Source organism: Hirundo rustica, chromosome 18, assembly GCF_015227805.2.
Source record: "Hirundo rustica isolate bHirRus1 chromosome 18, bHirRus1.pri.v3, whole genome shotgun sequence".
Classification (NCBI taxonomy): domain Eukaryota; kingdom Metazoa; phylum Chordata; class Aves; order Passeriformes; family Hirundinidae; genus Hirundo; species Hirundo rustica.
In genome coordinates, this window is record NC_053467.1 from 6,242,823 (window position 1) to 6,259,427 (window position 16,605).

Below are 16,605 nucleotides of genomic sequence, written 5' to 3' on the forward strand. Positions count from 1 at the left end.
ATAGAAACCTGGATTAATTATTAATGTTATGTGAGTAAATAAAAATGGAAAACTGGGCTCCTTTTTCCAGACCTAACATTTTTAGCCTAATACTAAAACTCTGGTACTCTAGCACTTTATTTGTTAAAGTTTAATATGGTTCCAGTGCATGTTTCAAGCATTCTGTACTCAGCCACACTTAAAAAACAAATAAATCAAAAACAGACCTATAAAAATCCAGTTCTTTTTAAACAAAGAGCAAGTAAAATGTTAGTGAAGATGAGCTACACTTTTTGCTTATTAAAGTTAGATTTGATTTTAACCTGTTTAGACTTTGGCCTGTTTGACCTGGTCAATTTGGTCTGGGACAAGAGACAAACCTACAGAAAAATCCAGACAACACATTGTCACTCAGCTTTTCCAAAACTCCAAACCTGTGTGTTCCATCAGCAGTTTATTTCCCACTGAATCTTCCCAGCACTTCTGTTTTTCTGCACTCTAATACTCAGCTGCCAGCTCAGAGGATATCAGGGCTCCCTCCCTGCCTCACTTCTGCTGTGCATCCCCTTCCCTTTCCCATTCCCCCCATGGAAAAACATTGCCATCAGGTATCCACACTCTTCAGGGCAATAAAAACAGCATTACTGCTTTGATGCCTGTATTTTATAGCTCTGTGGAGCAGATGAAGCCTGGACATAATGGAGATGTATCCTGGGAAGTAATGGTGATTGCTCCTCCTCTCTTGCATTACCTGGATTAAAGTGCTCTAAGGATGCAGGAGGAGATAGAAGGAGTAGGCAGAGCTGATGCTTCTATTTTAACCCTCCTAAGAAGGTAGATTGCCCCAGTTTAGGAATTTCTGAGCATCTCAAAAGGTCTTCCTATTAAAAAAACAAATCATCCACAAAGCTTCAGGTTTAAAACAGATGGAAGGAATGACTCTGTGTTCCTTATTTCTACGAGGGAATGGGAAAAATTGGGCAAAACCAGTTTTGGACAGCTTTTTCTCACATATTTCCCTCTTTTAGCCTCAACTTCAAAGGACATAATGTAACCCTTAGATTTTATTCAGGCTTCCCAGGATATGTTTGTGTTGTTTCCAGGTGAGAACCCTCCGAGAGTATGAAATTAAAAATTTTAGGTGTTTTTCTTCGTCCAGGAGAAGCTATGGGAATCAAATTAGGCCAATCACCAGCCTATCTAAGGAACCTGACTGCAGGGGTTTGTGAAAACTGCCCAGATATTGCTGTTAGCTCTGTAAATCTCCATTATACAACCCCTGAACCCTGTTTTAATTTTTGATGATGTGTTTGTGGCCTCCACAAAGCAGCTGCTCACTATTTGTGTTTATCCTGTGCCTGGGGAGTGCTAACATGGATTGGGCATCACAGCTATTAAGCCAGGTGCTATGAAATATGTAAAGCTATTTCCCGAAGAGAATTGCTTCCACAATTTTTTTTGTTTGTTTTTTTAAATAATGCATTTCTCAAGCTGATGAATGCCAGCAGCCTTCAGAGAAGCACAAAGACCTGTGGACAAAGGTTACAGGATTGAAGATTTTACTTTTTCTTCTATTCATATAAATCTGGAGTAATCTTAATGTCCATTGTGCATGCACTGGTGTATACATGATTTCAGCCTCTAATGCTTTGCTTTGCTCCCCTCTCCTTGAACATGCTGGGCAGCAACACTGCTAATAAAACTATTGTGACTTTAAAACACTGCAAAAACTGAGATCATGGCTAAATTTAAAATACTCTCTGAGTATATAAAGAAGCTATACCTATAAAAATGCACAGGAAAGCATCCCAATACAGATATGTACTGAAAAATAACCATGATAATAACAGACTGGCTTTCTGAGGAACCACTGATGAAGAAAGCACACATAAATGATTCAATGACTAAAAAACATGACTGAGTATATGCGGCTTTTCAAACCAGTTATTGGAAATTAAGCCTTTGTAAACACCTGCTTGGCTGTTTGAAGAGCATTTCAAAAAGAGTCTGATGAAACAAATTCAGATGAAACCGGAAGGGCTACACAGGCAACACACAGCCAGTTCCACTGGAAAAGGAGTACTTCCACAGGATGAATCATTGTTGACATTTTTATATTCAGAATTCCAATTAATTTTGCTCTTTATGGACAAAATACTTGTTTTTAAAGTGGACAAAAATAAGGATATTCAGCTGATGCCTAAGTGTCATGAGCATGGCAAACCCCAGCGGGGCAAACCTATGGCTTCAGCTTAACAGCATTTCAACATTCTAAGACTTTCCACAACTACCTGTAGTTTTACGCTGCCAAACTAATATAGTGGTGGCTTTTATTTTCCCAATTCAGCTCTGAAAATTTCCCAGTAATCTTAATTTTTCCTCTTTCTTTATCTTTGGCTTCTTTTTTTTTTTTTTTTTTTTTTTTTTTTTTTTTTTTTTTTTTTTATCTGCCATCATCACATGTCCTGTGGCATCTGGAGTGTGTAAAGTCATGGCTTTATTTTTTATTTTTACACAGGGCTGTCTAGGTAAATCTGCTCAGGAAGGCACTGATTTGCCACTGGTATCTCAGGGCATGCCCTTTCCTTTGGAGTCATTATAGTGAGAAAAGATTCCTTTTTCCCTTATAAATATGAGAAGTTCTCTTGGCTTAGTTGGATTATAAGGAGCTGATCATGCAGGTGAAAAGGGACCCTTTATCAGGATAATTCTTACAGTCCAATGTGAGAGGCTCACCTGCTATGGAGAGAGGTCTGAGGAAGTACTTGAGAACACAATAAGAAATGCACCTTGAATGTCCATCTGTGCAGGTGGAGAATGTGTTATAAACATGGAACATTCTCAGCTGTGAGACCTGGTGAGCCCCTGGGTGGGCACAGGTTCTCCTTTGTCCAGGGAACTGGATGTGAGCTTTACAAGGGGGTTTCACCTGCCAAGTGCAAGAGCACCTGTGGTGCTCTACTCGGGCAGTGGGAAATGTATTGTCATTAGGTGGTTGAGCATGGTTACAGAGACCAGAAGTTGTCTTCTAGCTGTCGGAAGGTCTGGATATAATGAAAAGCCTCTTACTAGTGAAATTTTGGTGCTGGGTCTCTAAGCTTCACTGAAAATGGGTGAAATGAATTAAAAAATGGACAATTATCCCACAGATGGTTTTTCCATTGAGCTTCTCCTGATGTTTCTTCACACAGAAGAATAAAGATGCAGCATGAATGAAACCTGAATGCTGGGCAAGGGGTGGGTAATAGCTCCGTTTTCCCAAACATGTCTATTACTGCTCTTCCTTGATTTTCCCTCTGTTTTTCCTCAGACCTTCTTTATATTGTTTTACTTTCAAGGCCAGAGTTCTAAAAGCTGAATTGCTGATTAAGGCCTGGTTTGCCTTTTCCAGATCTGCACTGTCTTTAACCTTGCTCTGAGGCAAAGCCAGGCAGAAATAGTACCCTGTAGTGAGTGCTCAAAGTGCACCTGGCACAGGGACTGGAAAGAGCTGGGATTCCAACCTCACAGGTTTCTGCCAAGGCTGCAGACAAGCACAGGTGCAGTAGAACACTTGATATAGAAGTTTTATACTGGACTACTCTGCTAGTCAAGCTACTGCCATGAGAAACTATTCCAAGTGCTCAGTGCAGTTCTCTGTGGGAAGATAGATAGAGATAACGCTAAAGGCAATCCTATCTCTGATACATTGCCGCTGTGTTAATTATCAAAGAGTGGGAACAGCCTTGCCCTCCCAGCTATGTGTGTGATAAAGAGTGAGTTAGCTGGGAGAGGTTCAGATGGAGTTGGAGTCATTCGGAGTTAGTTGGAGTCTGCTAGCCATGCTGTGAGGAGGAAGGGATAGGAGGTCAGGCAAGGGACACGTGAGGTAAGCTACTGTATGAGGGACAGACAGGGATAGGTGGCTGTGCTAGGGACAGAAAGGATTGATCCAGAACAGCAAAAGTAAGAGAGTAGAAGAAGAGCTGAGGTATTGAGTCTACAGACTAGATGCTGGTATAAATGGACAGACCCTGGGAGCTGTGTGGAGCTGCCCATGGGAGATTGCAGACAAAAGGTATGAGAGACTGCTAGATAACAAGGTGCTGATGCTTGAAGTCCCCTGAAGTTTTTAAAGAAGCACTCTGAGTGCAGTGTCTGTCTCGGCTTCTACAGTTCTCCACACAACCAAGAGAACAGTTTTTTAAGGGCACTGCTTCTGTCACTGTGTCTGGCCACCTAAAATAGCTTTGTCCGTAGTTATCTGAAAACCCATACTGTTCTTCCTGTTTGTCTGCATTTCCCTGAACTACATCTGTTCTCTGGATTTCTTCCAAGCCTTCTTATTTGGAATATAAGCATGAGGAGTGTGAAATACAAACACCGCCTTGACATTATCCCCTCTCTTTGATGATTCTACTTTCTCTAGTCTGGAATGTGTCTCTTCTAGAACAACATACTCGTTGCTGGCACAGCTTTCACCTTATTTAATACAGAACACTGAAAATCTGTCCTGTTTGAGCTCATAATATCAGCGTGGCTATTTTTAAATGGGATAAAGTGGGTTGGTGGAAACGTGCATCAGATTCACCAATTTTAGACCGGAATATAAGGGGAAAAGTATAAAATAGGCAGAATATACTGCTCTAAAAATGCCATATTTCCAAGAAGACAGGTTTGCAAGTGCCTCTCTGATCAGCAAATCAGTCAGTTATCTACCAAAGAGAAGCTGAGCATAAAGAAATGCATTCAGTGATAGGATGAGCAGAGAAGTAGAACATTTTAAAAACACAGATTTCTGGCATTCCAGACAGCTGTGAGAAAATAGGTTTGGTTTGTGAACGTTCAACAAAGCTGAAGTCTGTCACCTCAGTAACGTGACATGCTCAACCCAAACACTTCTAAACGGATCTGCCCTGGGGTTTTTTAAGCATTGTATGGATTCAATGCACAATGTAAACAAGTAGTGTCAAACTGTAGCTGTATATCTATGGATTTACATCAGTTCATGTTTATACATTAGGGATTTCAAATAGACTTGACTAATGTTATGGGTTGGTTTTTTGTTTTTGTTTTTTTTTGTTTTTTTGGTTTGTTTTTTTTTTTTTCCTGAATACACCTACAACCTGTATTTTAACAGTTCTTCCTAGGATTTCAGAGATGTGAAATGGTTCTGACTCACTATGAACATGCAGTACAGTCAGCACACTCTTCATTTCTTAATGGAATACTGGGCAAAAAAATCATACAGCATCTTTGGAAACATTTACATTCTCTTGACAGCGCAACTATTGATTTCTTAATCCCGTTAACAAGAGGTTAGTGGCATGAAAGGCACAGTCTGTAGGAACATCATGTTTCACAAGTCACCACAGATGTTTAGTTGGTGTCAAATTATGTGTGGATACATTACAGGAACATTTCAGTTGTACTCAAAGTCTGTAATGCTAAACAAAGCACTTTATTCATAGATAACGATATTTCTGGGTCATGGTTATTCATTTGAAAAATGAATTGATATAAATGAAATGATCTGTATAAGGGAGGGAAAAAAGTGGTTTGGGTCCTATATACACCATTAATCTTCTGCAAATCAAAATATGCTAGAGTTAATGAAATTGATATTAATGCTGGACCCAACCTTTCAGAATCTACCTGGAGGACCATTTCTCCTAAGAGATATTACCAGTGGTGCCACGTGTGTGGAAACCACAGGCAAAGTAGAACAGAATATGAATAAATTTTTCAGAAATTTCAAGAGCACACAGACATTGCTGCCCTGACCATCAAAAGCTGCTGGTTATTTTAATTTCCTAGTAAACAAATTGCCGTTTTCAGAAGTGCTGACATTTCAGCAATGTTATAAATAAGATGGACCAAATTCGATAAATCAAAATTTGGAATTTTATTGAGAGAAAATGACAATCTCGGACAGCCACAATTAAAAGGACAGCGTCGAGCTCGGGATCGGCACTGGGTGAACAATGATAACACACTCTGCCAGTCTGTTATCCCCCAAGTTCACATTTTCGGTTTGCAGCAGTCTCTTTTTATACACTGGATCGTGGAGAGAGACTCGGGATTTTGACGGTCCTTCCTCCGAGGCATCTTCATTAATCATGCAGGTCTCAGTTCCGAGAGTCTGATTAGATCGGCGGAGGAGGACAATACTGTTAATGGTTGGGTCCAGGTGTGGTGTGGAGATGTTAATTTCTGGTGGAGATGATCTAGATATCGATCTAAGGTAATCATCTGGTTCTCCAGGCTATCATCTCCATTTTGTCGCCTTTTGTTCCCTTTCAAGGATTCCCGGCAGCGGCATTTTCTCGTTCTTCTTTCTGGTAATTCCAATCATGTTTTCCTCGTGTCCCTCCCATGCCTTTTCGGGCTAGAGAAATTCCTTTATTTTGTTGAGCCACCTTCCCCTGAGTTAATTCACAATATGCTGGTTTGAACAAAACTTAACTTATAACATGCTAGTTTATACAAAACTTATATTTATATGGCTTGTATTACATTTTATATCCTATTAACACGAATTAACTTTAGAACATATATCACAAGCAACAACCATTGTTCTGAAATCACAGGTGTTTAGAAGGATATTTATCAGTCATTTCCCAAATCCAAGGTCCAATCCCATATACACAGTGTCTTGGTTTGAAAAGACAGGTATCTGCTAGGGAGAGGTGGGGCCTCTCTAGGAATGGGAAATTCCAATCCCTTCCCTCCAAGTTATTATCATTTAGAAGATTAAAGAGGCTTTTAAATCAGAGCTATGGGGAAAGGAATAACAGTCCTTTACTAGTAAATATAACAGGACAAACAAACAACAACAACTACAGCAGCAATAATAATAATAATAATAATAATAATAATAATAATAATAATAATAATAATAAACAGAACCAAGAACCCCCAGGGGCTTTGTCTCACAAGCCCCAGGCAGTTTGATCTCTTGGGACCCTGAGAGCACCAAGCTGAAATGGTGGAAAAACTCCGGGGCTGATGACTGGAAACGGTGGGTTGTCCCCAGCAGGCAGGGTTGGGGGGTGTCCCGGCAGGCAAAGTGAGCAGTGCTGAAGAAGCCGCAACAGCTGGACAGGGGCTGATCCAGCTCCAGCAGGGCAGGCGAGGAGCTCTGAATTCCTGGGCGCTCCAGCAGATGATTGATGGTGATAGAATTCCCAGGACCGGGCCTTCTGTTAACAGTGGACTCTTCATGCAGCTAGCAGTTGCCCCACCGTCCTCTCCAAAGCCGAGAGCAGAAGAAACCACCCTCAGCTCCCGGAGCCCTCCTCCCCCCAAAACTTAAGTGATCAACCACCCTTGACACTTCTTTTGTATGGGTCAAGTACCCTTTAAGCATCAGTATTTAGTCTCTTAGCAACTTTTGGGGGGGAAAAAATCTACAGGGAAAGAAAAAAAAACCCAAAACCTAACCCGCAACACACAGGAAGCATTGTGGGATGAGTCACATGTAAATTCAAAGCAGCTCCATCGTTTAACTAATTATTTTTCACTGCATGAACCAAGTGCATTTTGACAGGTACAAACATCCACTTCACCTAGGTGGGAGTAGAAGATGGGGCCCATCAGAGAAAAGCTGCCTCAAAGTTAACAGAGTAACTCCACCCCAATGGACTACATCTCGCGTGTTGGAAAAAGAAGTGACAAGATTTCCTTGCAAAACTTCCAGAAGTCAGTCCTAAAGCAGAACTGTAAGAAACAGTTTCTGCCATTTACCCTCTGCAGAATGTAAATTAACTTGAAATCCTCTGCAAGTGTTTGGGCTATGAAAGGAAGAAAGGACAGCCAATGAAACAAACGAGAGGAGCAGCCTTGACTCCTGCAGTGAAGCACAAATACTGTTCCAATTAAGCTCCATACTCTGAAATTCTGTACTAGTCCATGAAGCTGCTCTGTGCTTCATATGAATGTTTGTGACAGACTGGGAGCTACATAGGCACCTTTCTATCCTCAGCATTGAGAGCCTGCCATGAATATTCACACAGAACAAATAAAATGTCAGAATAAATAAAATCCTTTTATCCTATAAAGATGATAACCTCATCTATCTTGTGCTCTTCCTGTGGGATGCTTGGTTTTGTGAATCCTTCTGAGCTCCTGCTCCACTTGTGTGGAGGTTCCATCTTTCCTTACCCCATTCCAGCAGGCAACTACATCCCAGATACAGTCCATCTGCCTCCCCTGTCAGCTGTCACACCAGCTGGAACACTTTGAGGGTGACAATTGTTCTACTAAGATGGAGCTGACATTTATCCATCGAGGAGACTTCCATGGAGAAGCTGCAAAGCCATCTTGGTGAGTTTTAAAACCTACCCACTACACTGTAAGCAATTAATACTTCATCATCATCATAATCTGCTTGTAAAATAGGTAAATGCTGTCCTTTTCACCTTCCATGACTCATCCTAAAACACTTTAGTGCCTTTAGATACCAACTGGGCACCTCTGGAAAAGCTGGGCTGAGCCTGGGACAGAGAATTCCCTCTGAGGTAGAGCTGACAGCTCTCTTCATCTCCAGGTCTCTGGCTGCAAAACATTTCAAAGTTTATACTCTCAGGCCAGGGTAGGTACCAAATAAACACTTTGATGTCTGCTGTCCTTATTCCCTCTATCTTGCAAATATGGTGTAGGAAAATCTGGGTCAGATTAGACATACAATGCACTTTTCCAAATTACACACCAGATAAACAAGGGAAACCCCCACTTGCATCAAAAGCAGTTATGTTCACCTAAGCAAAGCTGTAATTTGGTTCCTCTTCCCAGATATTCAATTCTCAAGTAGCATCTTTCTAGAGAAAAATATTGGTTTGGAAAGCTGACAAAATAATAAAAATGCAAGGGGAGCTCACAGACAACATCCAACATATCTGAAAATATTAATTTCTCTCTAGTTCACAATCAGGCAGCTTATTTACATAAAAAGTGTAAACCAAGCAATGGACAAATGCAGGTTAAACAAAAACAAAAAACAACAACAACAAAAACCACAAAACAAAACCAAACCTAAACAAACAACAACAAAAATTACAACAAACCAAACCACCCCCCCCAAAAAAAAAACCCACCCCAAAACAGCACAAAAAAACCCAAAAAACAAACCCCTAATTTAAACCATACAGAATATTGCTAACCATTTGAAAATCATATAAAGTAGAGTGGCATAATGAATCACCACAAATTTCCCATTTAGAAGAATGGACTTTTTCCCTATCTTCCCATAAAACTCTGACTTTTTACTTCTGGAAGTGCCTTAATGAATTCTATAAACTACTTCCTTGGCACGAAACTCTGTGAATGAATCACCAGTGCTAAAGAAAGGGGAAAAGACAATTTCAACATGTTCAAAATACAAGAATGAACAGAGTAGCAGCTGCTCAGGTAGAATACACACAGAGGAGGGTTGATGGTTCCACAGCACTCTGGTGATGTGCATGTGCAGTCTGGTATCACCAGTCTGTCCTAAAGGAGCAGAAACCCCCCCAAACCCAAACCAAAACAACAAGAAAAATACAAAACAAACCCAAAAAACCAAAATCAAGTATTTCGCTGACCAAAATTTGTTGTTTTAAAGGAATTTATTCTAGGATGCAAGTTTTCAAGAGAGTAGGAAATATCCAGGGGACAAAGGCTTGCTTTTCATCGATGACCTTGAATGTCACTTTTGGTTACCTGTGGCAACAGCCAGACACCAGATGGGTTTCAATAAAAGGAAAATGCAAGGCAGAGCAATGACCGATGTTGCCAGCAAGTTTAATTACCCACTTCCATGTTTGTATTATCAAGTGGTTTCTGGGGTTCTTGGCTTTTTTAGTGTTAAATCCATGGTGATGGTAACACCTTGTTCTTTATGCAGGGCCAAGTGAGATGTAAGATGCAAGAGTCAAGGAAGCGATTGTATTTTGGGATTTCGTTTAATCTGAAAAGCCAACCATCTCATCTGTTGCATTCATTCTGCTTTAGGAAACATAAATCTGCACAGATGGTGAAACTCAGTAAATCTCTACTACCAGCTGCAGAGTGGAATTTTTAATGAAATGGGAGTTTAAAGGTTTTCACAGAAAGCACTAGAATCACTCCTATTATTTTCTGTGATGCCCAAATTACTTTGACAACTCCTGTGCTGTAAATACAACCTCCACGTGGCTTCAGTCACAGCCCAACCACCATTTCAAAATAGTCTTTGTTTGTCAAATCCAGATGTTAAAAGCTTTCCAGCCAAAGTGAAATAGGTTATCCACTTATAATCTGTTATTTGAACACTTTATTTTACCTTTCTCTGAGATTTAAAACAGTCTTGCCATGTTTGTAAACTGAATTGAAGCCAGAGGATGAAACATAAAATAGAATTTGTAAAGAAAGGTGACACTTAAAAGCCACACAGTCACCACCAGTTTTTCATCCTTGTAATGTAAAGATTTTGGCTGAAGAATATACACCAGCACTTAGATTTTTGGATTAAAAAATCACAACAAATCAGAGAAACAATCAGAAAAAGGAAATATGAATTAGAAAAAGAATTATAAAGTTACTGTTTGGAGTAGAGTTCCTTGCCAATACTGTCAACCTACAATAAAACTAGTGAATTAACAGTTTGAAAACCACAATAACAGAGAGATGTAAATTATACCTTGAAATTTAGCTTAATAATGTGATTTCTTTATTAGCTGATGATACCTTTGAGAATGGCAGTAATTTCTATTAGAGAATTCCTCCCGTACTTCTTTCTATAGGACATTAGAATTACAGTGCAATCAATCAGATTCACTGAGCAAGACTTTACACATGTGCAAAACAGGTGTTTACGTACCTAATGAAAGATGATGGATTTACCTTTCTGATGTATTTTCCCTGCAACTCTGCAATTAAGCAAGTTTTGCTTTAGAGGTTGCAGGACTATGACCTACTACAGGAATATATTTAAGACAGAGTTTTGCATTTGTATTGGAATCCCAAAGTGTATGTATGAGAGCAACCACAAAAGTAAATTTAGTGTAAATTTAGAGAAGGTTCTGAATGAGCCATAATCCCAATCAGAAACACATTCACAACTGTGAAAGCAGTAGGAAGTTTACTGCCAGAAGGACGAAAACCTGTGATAATCCCCAGGTAAAACTCTCAAAACTCTCTTCATTGGCTTCTCCTACATTGTGATGCACGAATATGGAGAACAGAAAACAAAACAGATAAAGGGAAAGAAATCTTAAAATATACCCAGACTTACTTTGCTATTTTCTCTAAAAATACTTAAAACACTTTTTTTTTTTTTTTTTTTTTAAGAATTGCTATCTAGGCCCCATTCCCAATTAGTTTATTAAGGGCTTCTTGCTAATCAGTACAGTATAGTTCTAAATTACTTCAAATTGAGGAAGGATAATGCAGAATGCCTGTTTGTGGGAGCAAAGATTCAGGCTCTGCTTCTGCTTCACCATCACAGTTACCTGAGATATTGCAGTAAAACCAAGGTTTTGGGAATAAAAACTTATCTTGCCTTCCTGTGTCACAAAATGAGCAAATTCAGACAGGGATGAGAGTCAATATTCTTCATGTGACTTCAGTGGGGATGAAACCTTGCCATCCAGATAGAAAAAAAACAAGGACCAGGAGGTGCCTTGGAAATTAGACAAATTCAGGGCTAAATTATGAAGTCTTTGCTGCATTAGAATGAAAACAATTGTACTTTACAGCACTGCAAATATGATGATATAAGTGAGTAAGTAAGGATTTTACCCCTGGGGACTGGGGACTTGTGTTTTACCTGCCTTTGTCTACTGATTAATCTAGTCAGAACCAAAAGGCCAGAAATTCATAAAATAACCCAAGGGTAAGGTAAATAGTTTTCAAAAGAATCAAGTAAATGATTTGTGTTATGTGTGTGCAGCCTCCATGGCAAAGGTGCCATCAAAGGTGTTGGGTCAAATCAAATCAATCCATTAAAGCACTATAAAATATAAATGCAGAGGGAATTGATGAGATCTTGATGTGAATAATAAAATAGCCTAAAATACATGAAATAAATCAGTCTTCCTTTCATGTATAAATACAGAATGCTATATATTTCATATTAACTCTGGATGAAAAGAAAATCTATTCAGATGAAGATAAAATATTAAAAGTTTATTGAATCTAGTGGAGGACAACACTGCCCTAAATGATCATTTACTTCACAGAAGTTTAAGAGTCAGAGTTCTAAAACTAATTCAGTCCTTGAGATGCAAATAAACACTTGAAGTTATTTTGAAAGGCAAAGACATATTCCGGCACTAAATTCTGTTGATGGGATTCAGAAAATTTGTAAATCTTCATTAGGTATGGAACTATATTGAAGAGATAGTCCCAGGAGTCTTGCAAAGTTTTCTATGAAAATTCTGTAATGGAAATGGCTTTATGTTCCAGATTAAAAAGCAAACAAACAAACAAACAAAACAAAACAAAACAAAACAAACAAACCCCCCCCCCAAAAACCCAACAAACAAAAAAACCCAAAACCAAACCAAAACCAAACCAAAACAGAATAGCTCTGTTTCTTTTCTGTCTCTATTGTGACATGTACCTCTATAGTGCAGGAAACAACAGAATTTATGTTTTTAATTGCAATGAGCAACATTTTGATGGAAAGTACAACAGGGGAGAAAAAGCCCCAACAAATCTATTTCAACCCAAGAATTCCCACTAAAAGCATCTGGCTTTACTGAATGCTCATAAGGAGAACATTGTTTTAATTATATATAATCTACAGGTGCAATTAATGAATAAAAAATGTAACATATCTGGGAAAAAAAAAAGAAGGAAAAAAAAAAGAAAAAAGAAAGTCGATTTACAAAACCAATCTTGCTTAACTCAAAATTATTGAAAAATTAGAAGAATAAACATCCTACTCTATTTCTCCAAATCTGTTCTCTGTATTGTTCTGACTATATCTGAAGGTACAAATAAATATCAAAAGCTACCTAAGGATGTTCTTTACTTCATATTCATTGCAGAGCCTTGAGGATTAACCTTTGTGAGAAACAACCCAAATCACTCTCTGAGAGCTTCTTTCCTAACCTGAAATGGGAACAGCTCATATCCCTTTTAGAGAAAAATGAAGTTCCTAAAATATGATTTCTACCATTAGCTTTAACTCCCATTCTGAACGTGACAGCTGAAATCCTTGGCATATTTTCAAGTGACACCTGAGGATTTTCTACCTTCCCAGTCAGTAGTACTCTTCCTCACTGAGGATGTGACATCTCCTCTGCACTCCCTGGAAAGGCACAGAACAATCCACGATGAGCTGAGCAGTTACCCTGGATATATCCCAGCAACTTTAGATGCAGCATAATCTTCCTGAGTGTGTTACGCCTAATCACACCAGTGCCTGCTCTGGTTTGCCTTCCCAAGGAGTCAGCACAAGCCCTGCCCATATCTGTAGGCAGTTTTTGCAATTCTTCACAGAGCTGCTGTGCCAGGAATGCCCTGGTTGCCTCTCCATGAGGGTAAGCAATGTTCCTCTCCCTTCTGAGCCATGATTTTAGTGGTTTAGGATTTGCCCTAGATAAACTTGACAGGGCACAATGGACAAAGACATTCAAGGATAGATTTGTGTTTCAGTAATACTAGTGGAAATCTAGAATTATGCTGGATTTGTATTTATCTGAGACAAGAAAGTAACATACACAGGGTTTTTATAATGCTGCTCTGATGTCTTTCCATGGATAAATGAGTAAATATCAGTTTCTTGAAATTGCTCTTGTAGAAATTATTAAAGGACATTTATTAAAGGACATTTTATTAAAGATGAGAGGAAAAACAAAATAAAACCAACAAAACCCCCTCAGCCAACTAGCCAACTCCTACTTGGAATTACCAACCAGATTTTTTTTCTGATCACTTTATCTATTAATTCTGTTTCACAGCATACAGCTTCAGTATCAGCTGGTTACCAGACCGCAGTTTTTGCTTTCATATTTTGCTTTCATAGGAGATACTGCCTTAAGGTCTAATTTATAAATGAGAAAGACTGTGCCACAATTCTCAGCAATAAACAGTGAAAATGCTGTCTTTGTGAACCACTGCAAGCATGAAATATTCTTTCATTAGACTGTAAGTTTCCTTTCATTGACATCCACAGACAATTACAGTTTTCTGTAAGGGTTATTGGCCTGTGACATATTTATCTGCCATGCAGTTTGTGTCAGCTGTTAACTGAAGTCTGACTTTCACCAATAGCCATGATGGTATCTACTATTATATTTTCCAGTAAATTTGGGCTGGAAAATAGTAAATGCAGTTTTATTCACTGCATTTGATATGAAGACCCACAGAAATCTGCATGAATTCACTAAATGTCACTCCATTGGAATAAAAAGTCTCATCCTGTTCTAAAGAAAATACTCTTGAAGATGACATGGTTTGGTAATTATAATAAAATAATAGAAAGGCTGCTTGGTTTTAGATAGCTTATCATTACCAAAGCTGTGCTATTTGTGGAACAGATATTCCCTGGTGCTACAAATGTTGTGACTCATTACTCCTGCACTAACCTCTTGAAGTGGCTCAATGTTCCAGCCTCAGGCATTCTTGTTAAGAAAACTCAGAAGTGCTGGGGAAAATAGAGGCAAAGACACCATTTAATAGAAAAAAACCCTAACCAAAACAAAATAAAAACCAAACCAAGAAATTAAATAATGAAATGGACAATGGAAGTAGTAGCAAGAGGGCAAAAAGAAGCTGGGAAGGAAGGGGGATTCTTGCGGGGTTGGAGAGGAGGAAAGGACTGTCATCAAAAATCTCCACAGTGATTTGAAGAAAGACATTTTCCTGCTTTTATTCCACGCAATTACGCAGGAACCATCTTCTGTTAAACCATATGTAAGACGAAGAATGCCACCCATGGCATTAAAAATGAGAAGCAAAGGTCTATTTGGTGGACAAAACCTCCCCACCCTTGCAAAGACAAGGCAGAAGCTTTTATTTAATGTTGTGGCTTGCTGAACACAGCTGACGTGTTCCTCTGCTTACAATAAACAGCTTTTGGGGTTTTCAAATGCCTCAGCTCTTCTTCAGTGTGTTTAATCACCTGCAAAAGCTGTTTATTGCCTTGTATACTTCCCTCATCATGGCCATTATCCTTTAAATATGAGGCTTTATGGCGAGTCTAAGCAGAGCAGGGTACAAGGCACCATCAAAGCTGTGTGCAAGCACAGATGAAATAAATCCATGAGGACTACAGACCATGAAAGTAGAAAGATAAGGGATAACAATGCAGTGCAATGATTTCACAGGCACTCTGCTGATCATTTAAAAGGCACCCCTGTTTGCTGAGTGCCACTCTGACAGTCCCAGCTGCAACTACCAAAGGAAGATGTATGCATTCCAAGAAAATTATTAGGGATTGCGATAGACAAAGCCAGAAAGGCTAATAAAGAGCATTTGTGTGTATTTTACTTCAAAAGGCTTTAGCTAAGGTGCTTTAAAACAGCTGCAAACATAAAAGAGCAGAACACTGAGGAAGTATTTAAATGAGAAAATGTGATATTACCGAGACCACTTCCTTTGGCAACAGAGAAGCACTACCTGAATTTGCAAGGAACCTTTTCTAAACAGATACAAGACCAGGAGCAGATATTAAAGGCCTTATAGGATAAAAGAATCAATAAGGGTTTCCATAATTTCCAATCTATTATGAAAAATATATTTCTAGTGAATGCTTTACCCATTCATCCCGTCAAATTCCCTGTAATTTTTTTCACACACCTTTAATTTATGATGCATCTACTCTGAGGTGTCAAAGACAGCCTGAACTGCTTTATAGTCAAGAAACAAGGGGGAAAATTAATTTCATTAAACTGCAGATGTCTTATTAAAGAAATATGGGTATTGATCTAGTATCGATACCCAACTATGACGGACAAAAACTCTCTAACAGTTTAAAGTTAGAAAGTGTATGTTTATTACGGCCGGGCAGCACGGCGGGATATTTCCCTAATTCGAACTGGGAAATTCACAGATGATTACAAAGCCTTCTATTTACAAAAGTGTTGAATACCCAAAATACAAATGCATATTCATACCCCTGTCACCTCCCATTCCTTGCTTGGTATGCTAATTGGCAAAAAGGCTATTAAGCATGCGTACTTTGTTTCCTAAAATGAGTCAGGGGTCTATTCTGGGGAGGGATCACCCAAAATGAGGAAGTAAGATGAGTCTTCCTCGGCCTGACCTTTCTACCTTTTCAATGCATTCGTGACAAATGAATCCTTGGTAGAACTTACAGTTTCCTGTGTTCAGTGGGTCCTTTAAGCAGGAAATCTGCAGCGATCTTATGTCCTATTTTCCACATTTTGTTTTTCATTACTAGCACAGCTACATAGACATAAATCTGACAAGCAATGAGTTACAAGATCCAGGGTAGCTTATCTAAGATCCGGCTTCTGTTAACTGTGAACAAAGCTTGCCTATCTACTTCAGCTATTTCAGCAACTTATTATCTTAACTTTCCTAAAAATCCCTAATTCTTCAAATTTAATGTCTCATTCCCCACTTCTTCTTTGAAATGAGTAAATCCTTTTACTCAGCATACAGAGTTTTCCTCATCTAGTAAAGCCATGCAGCTAGTGTCTCTCAAGACCAAGCCAT

The 16,605-nt window shown here is 39.0% G+C and overlaps 1 protein-coding gene across 1 annotated transcript in view; it reads right to left on the reverse strand.

Moving 5' to 3' along the window:
* The window catches only part of CA10 (carbonic anhydrase 10), a 273,558-nt gene that overhangs the window by 97,681 nt on the left and 159,272 nt on the right, over positions 1-16,605 (reverse strand).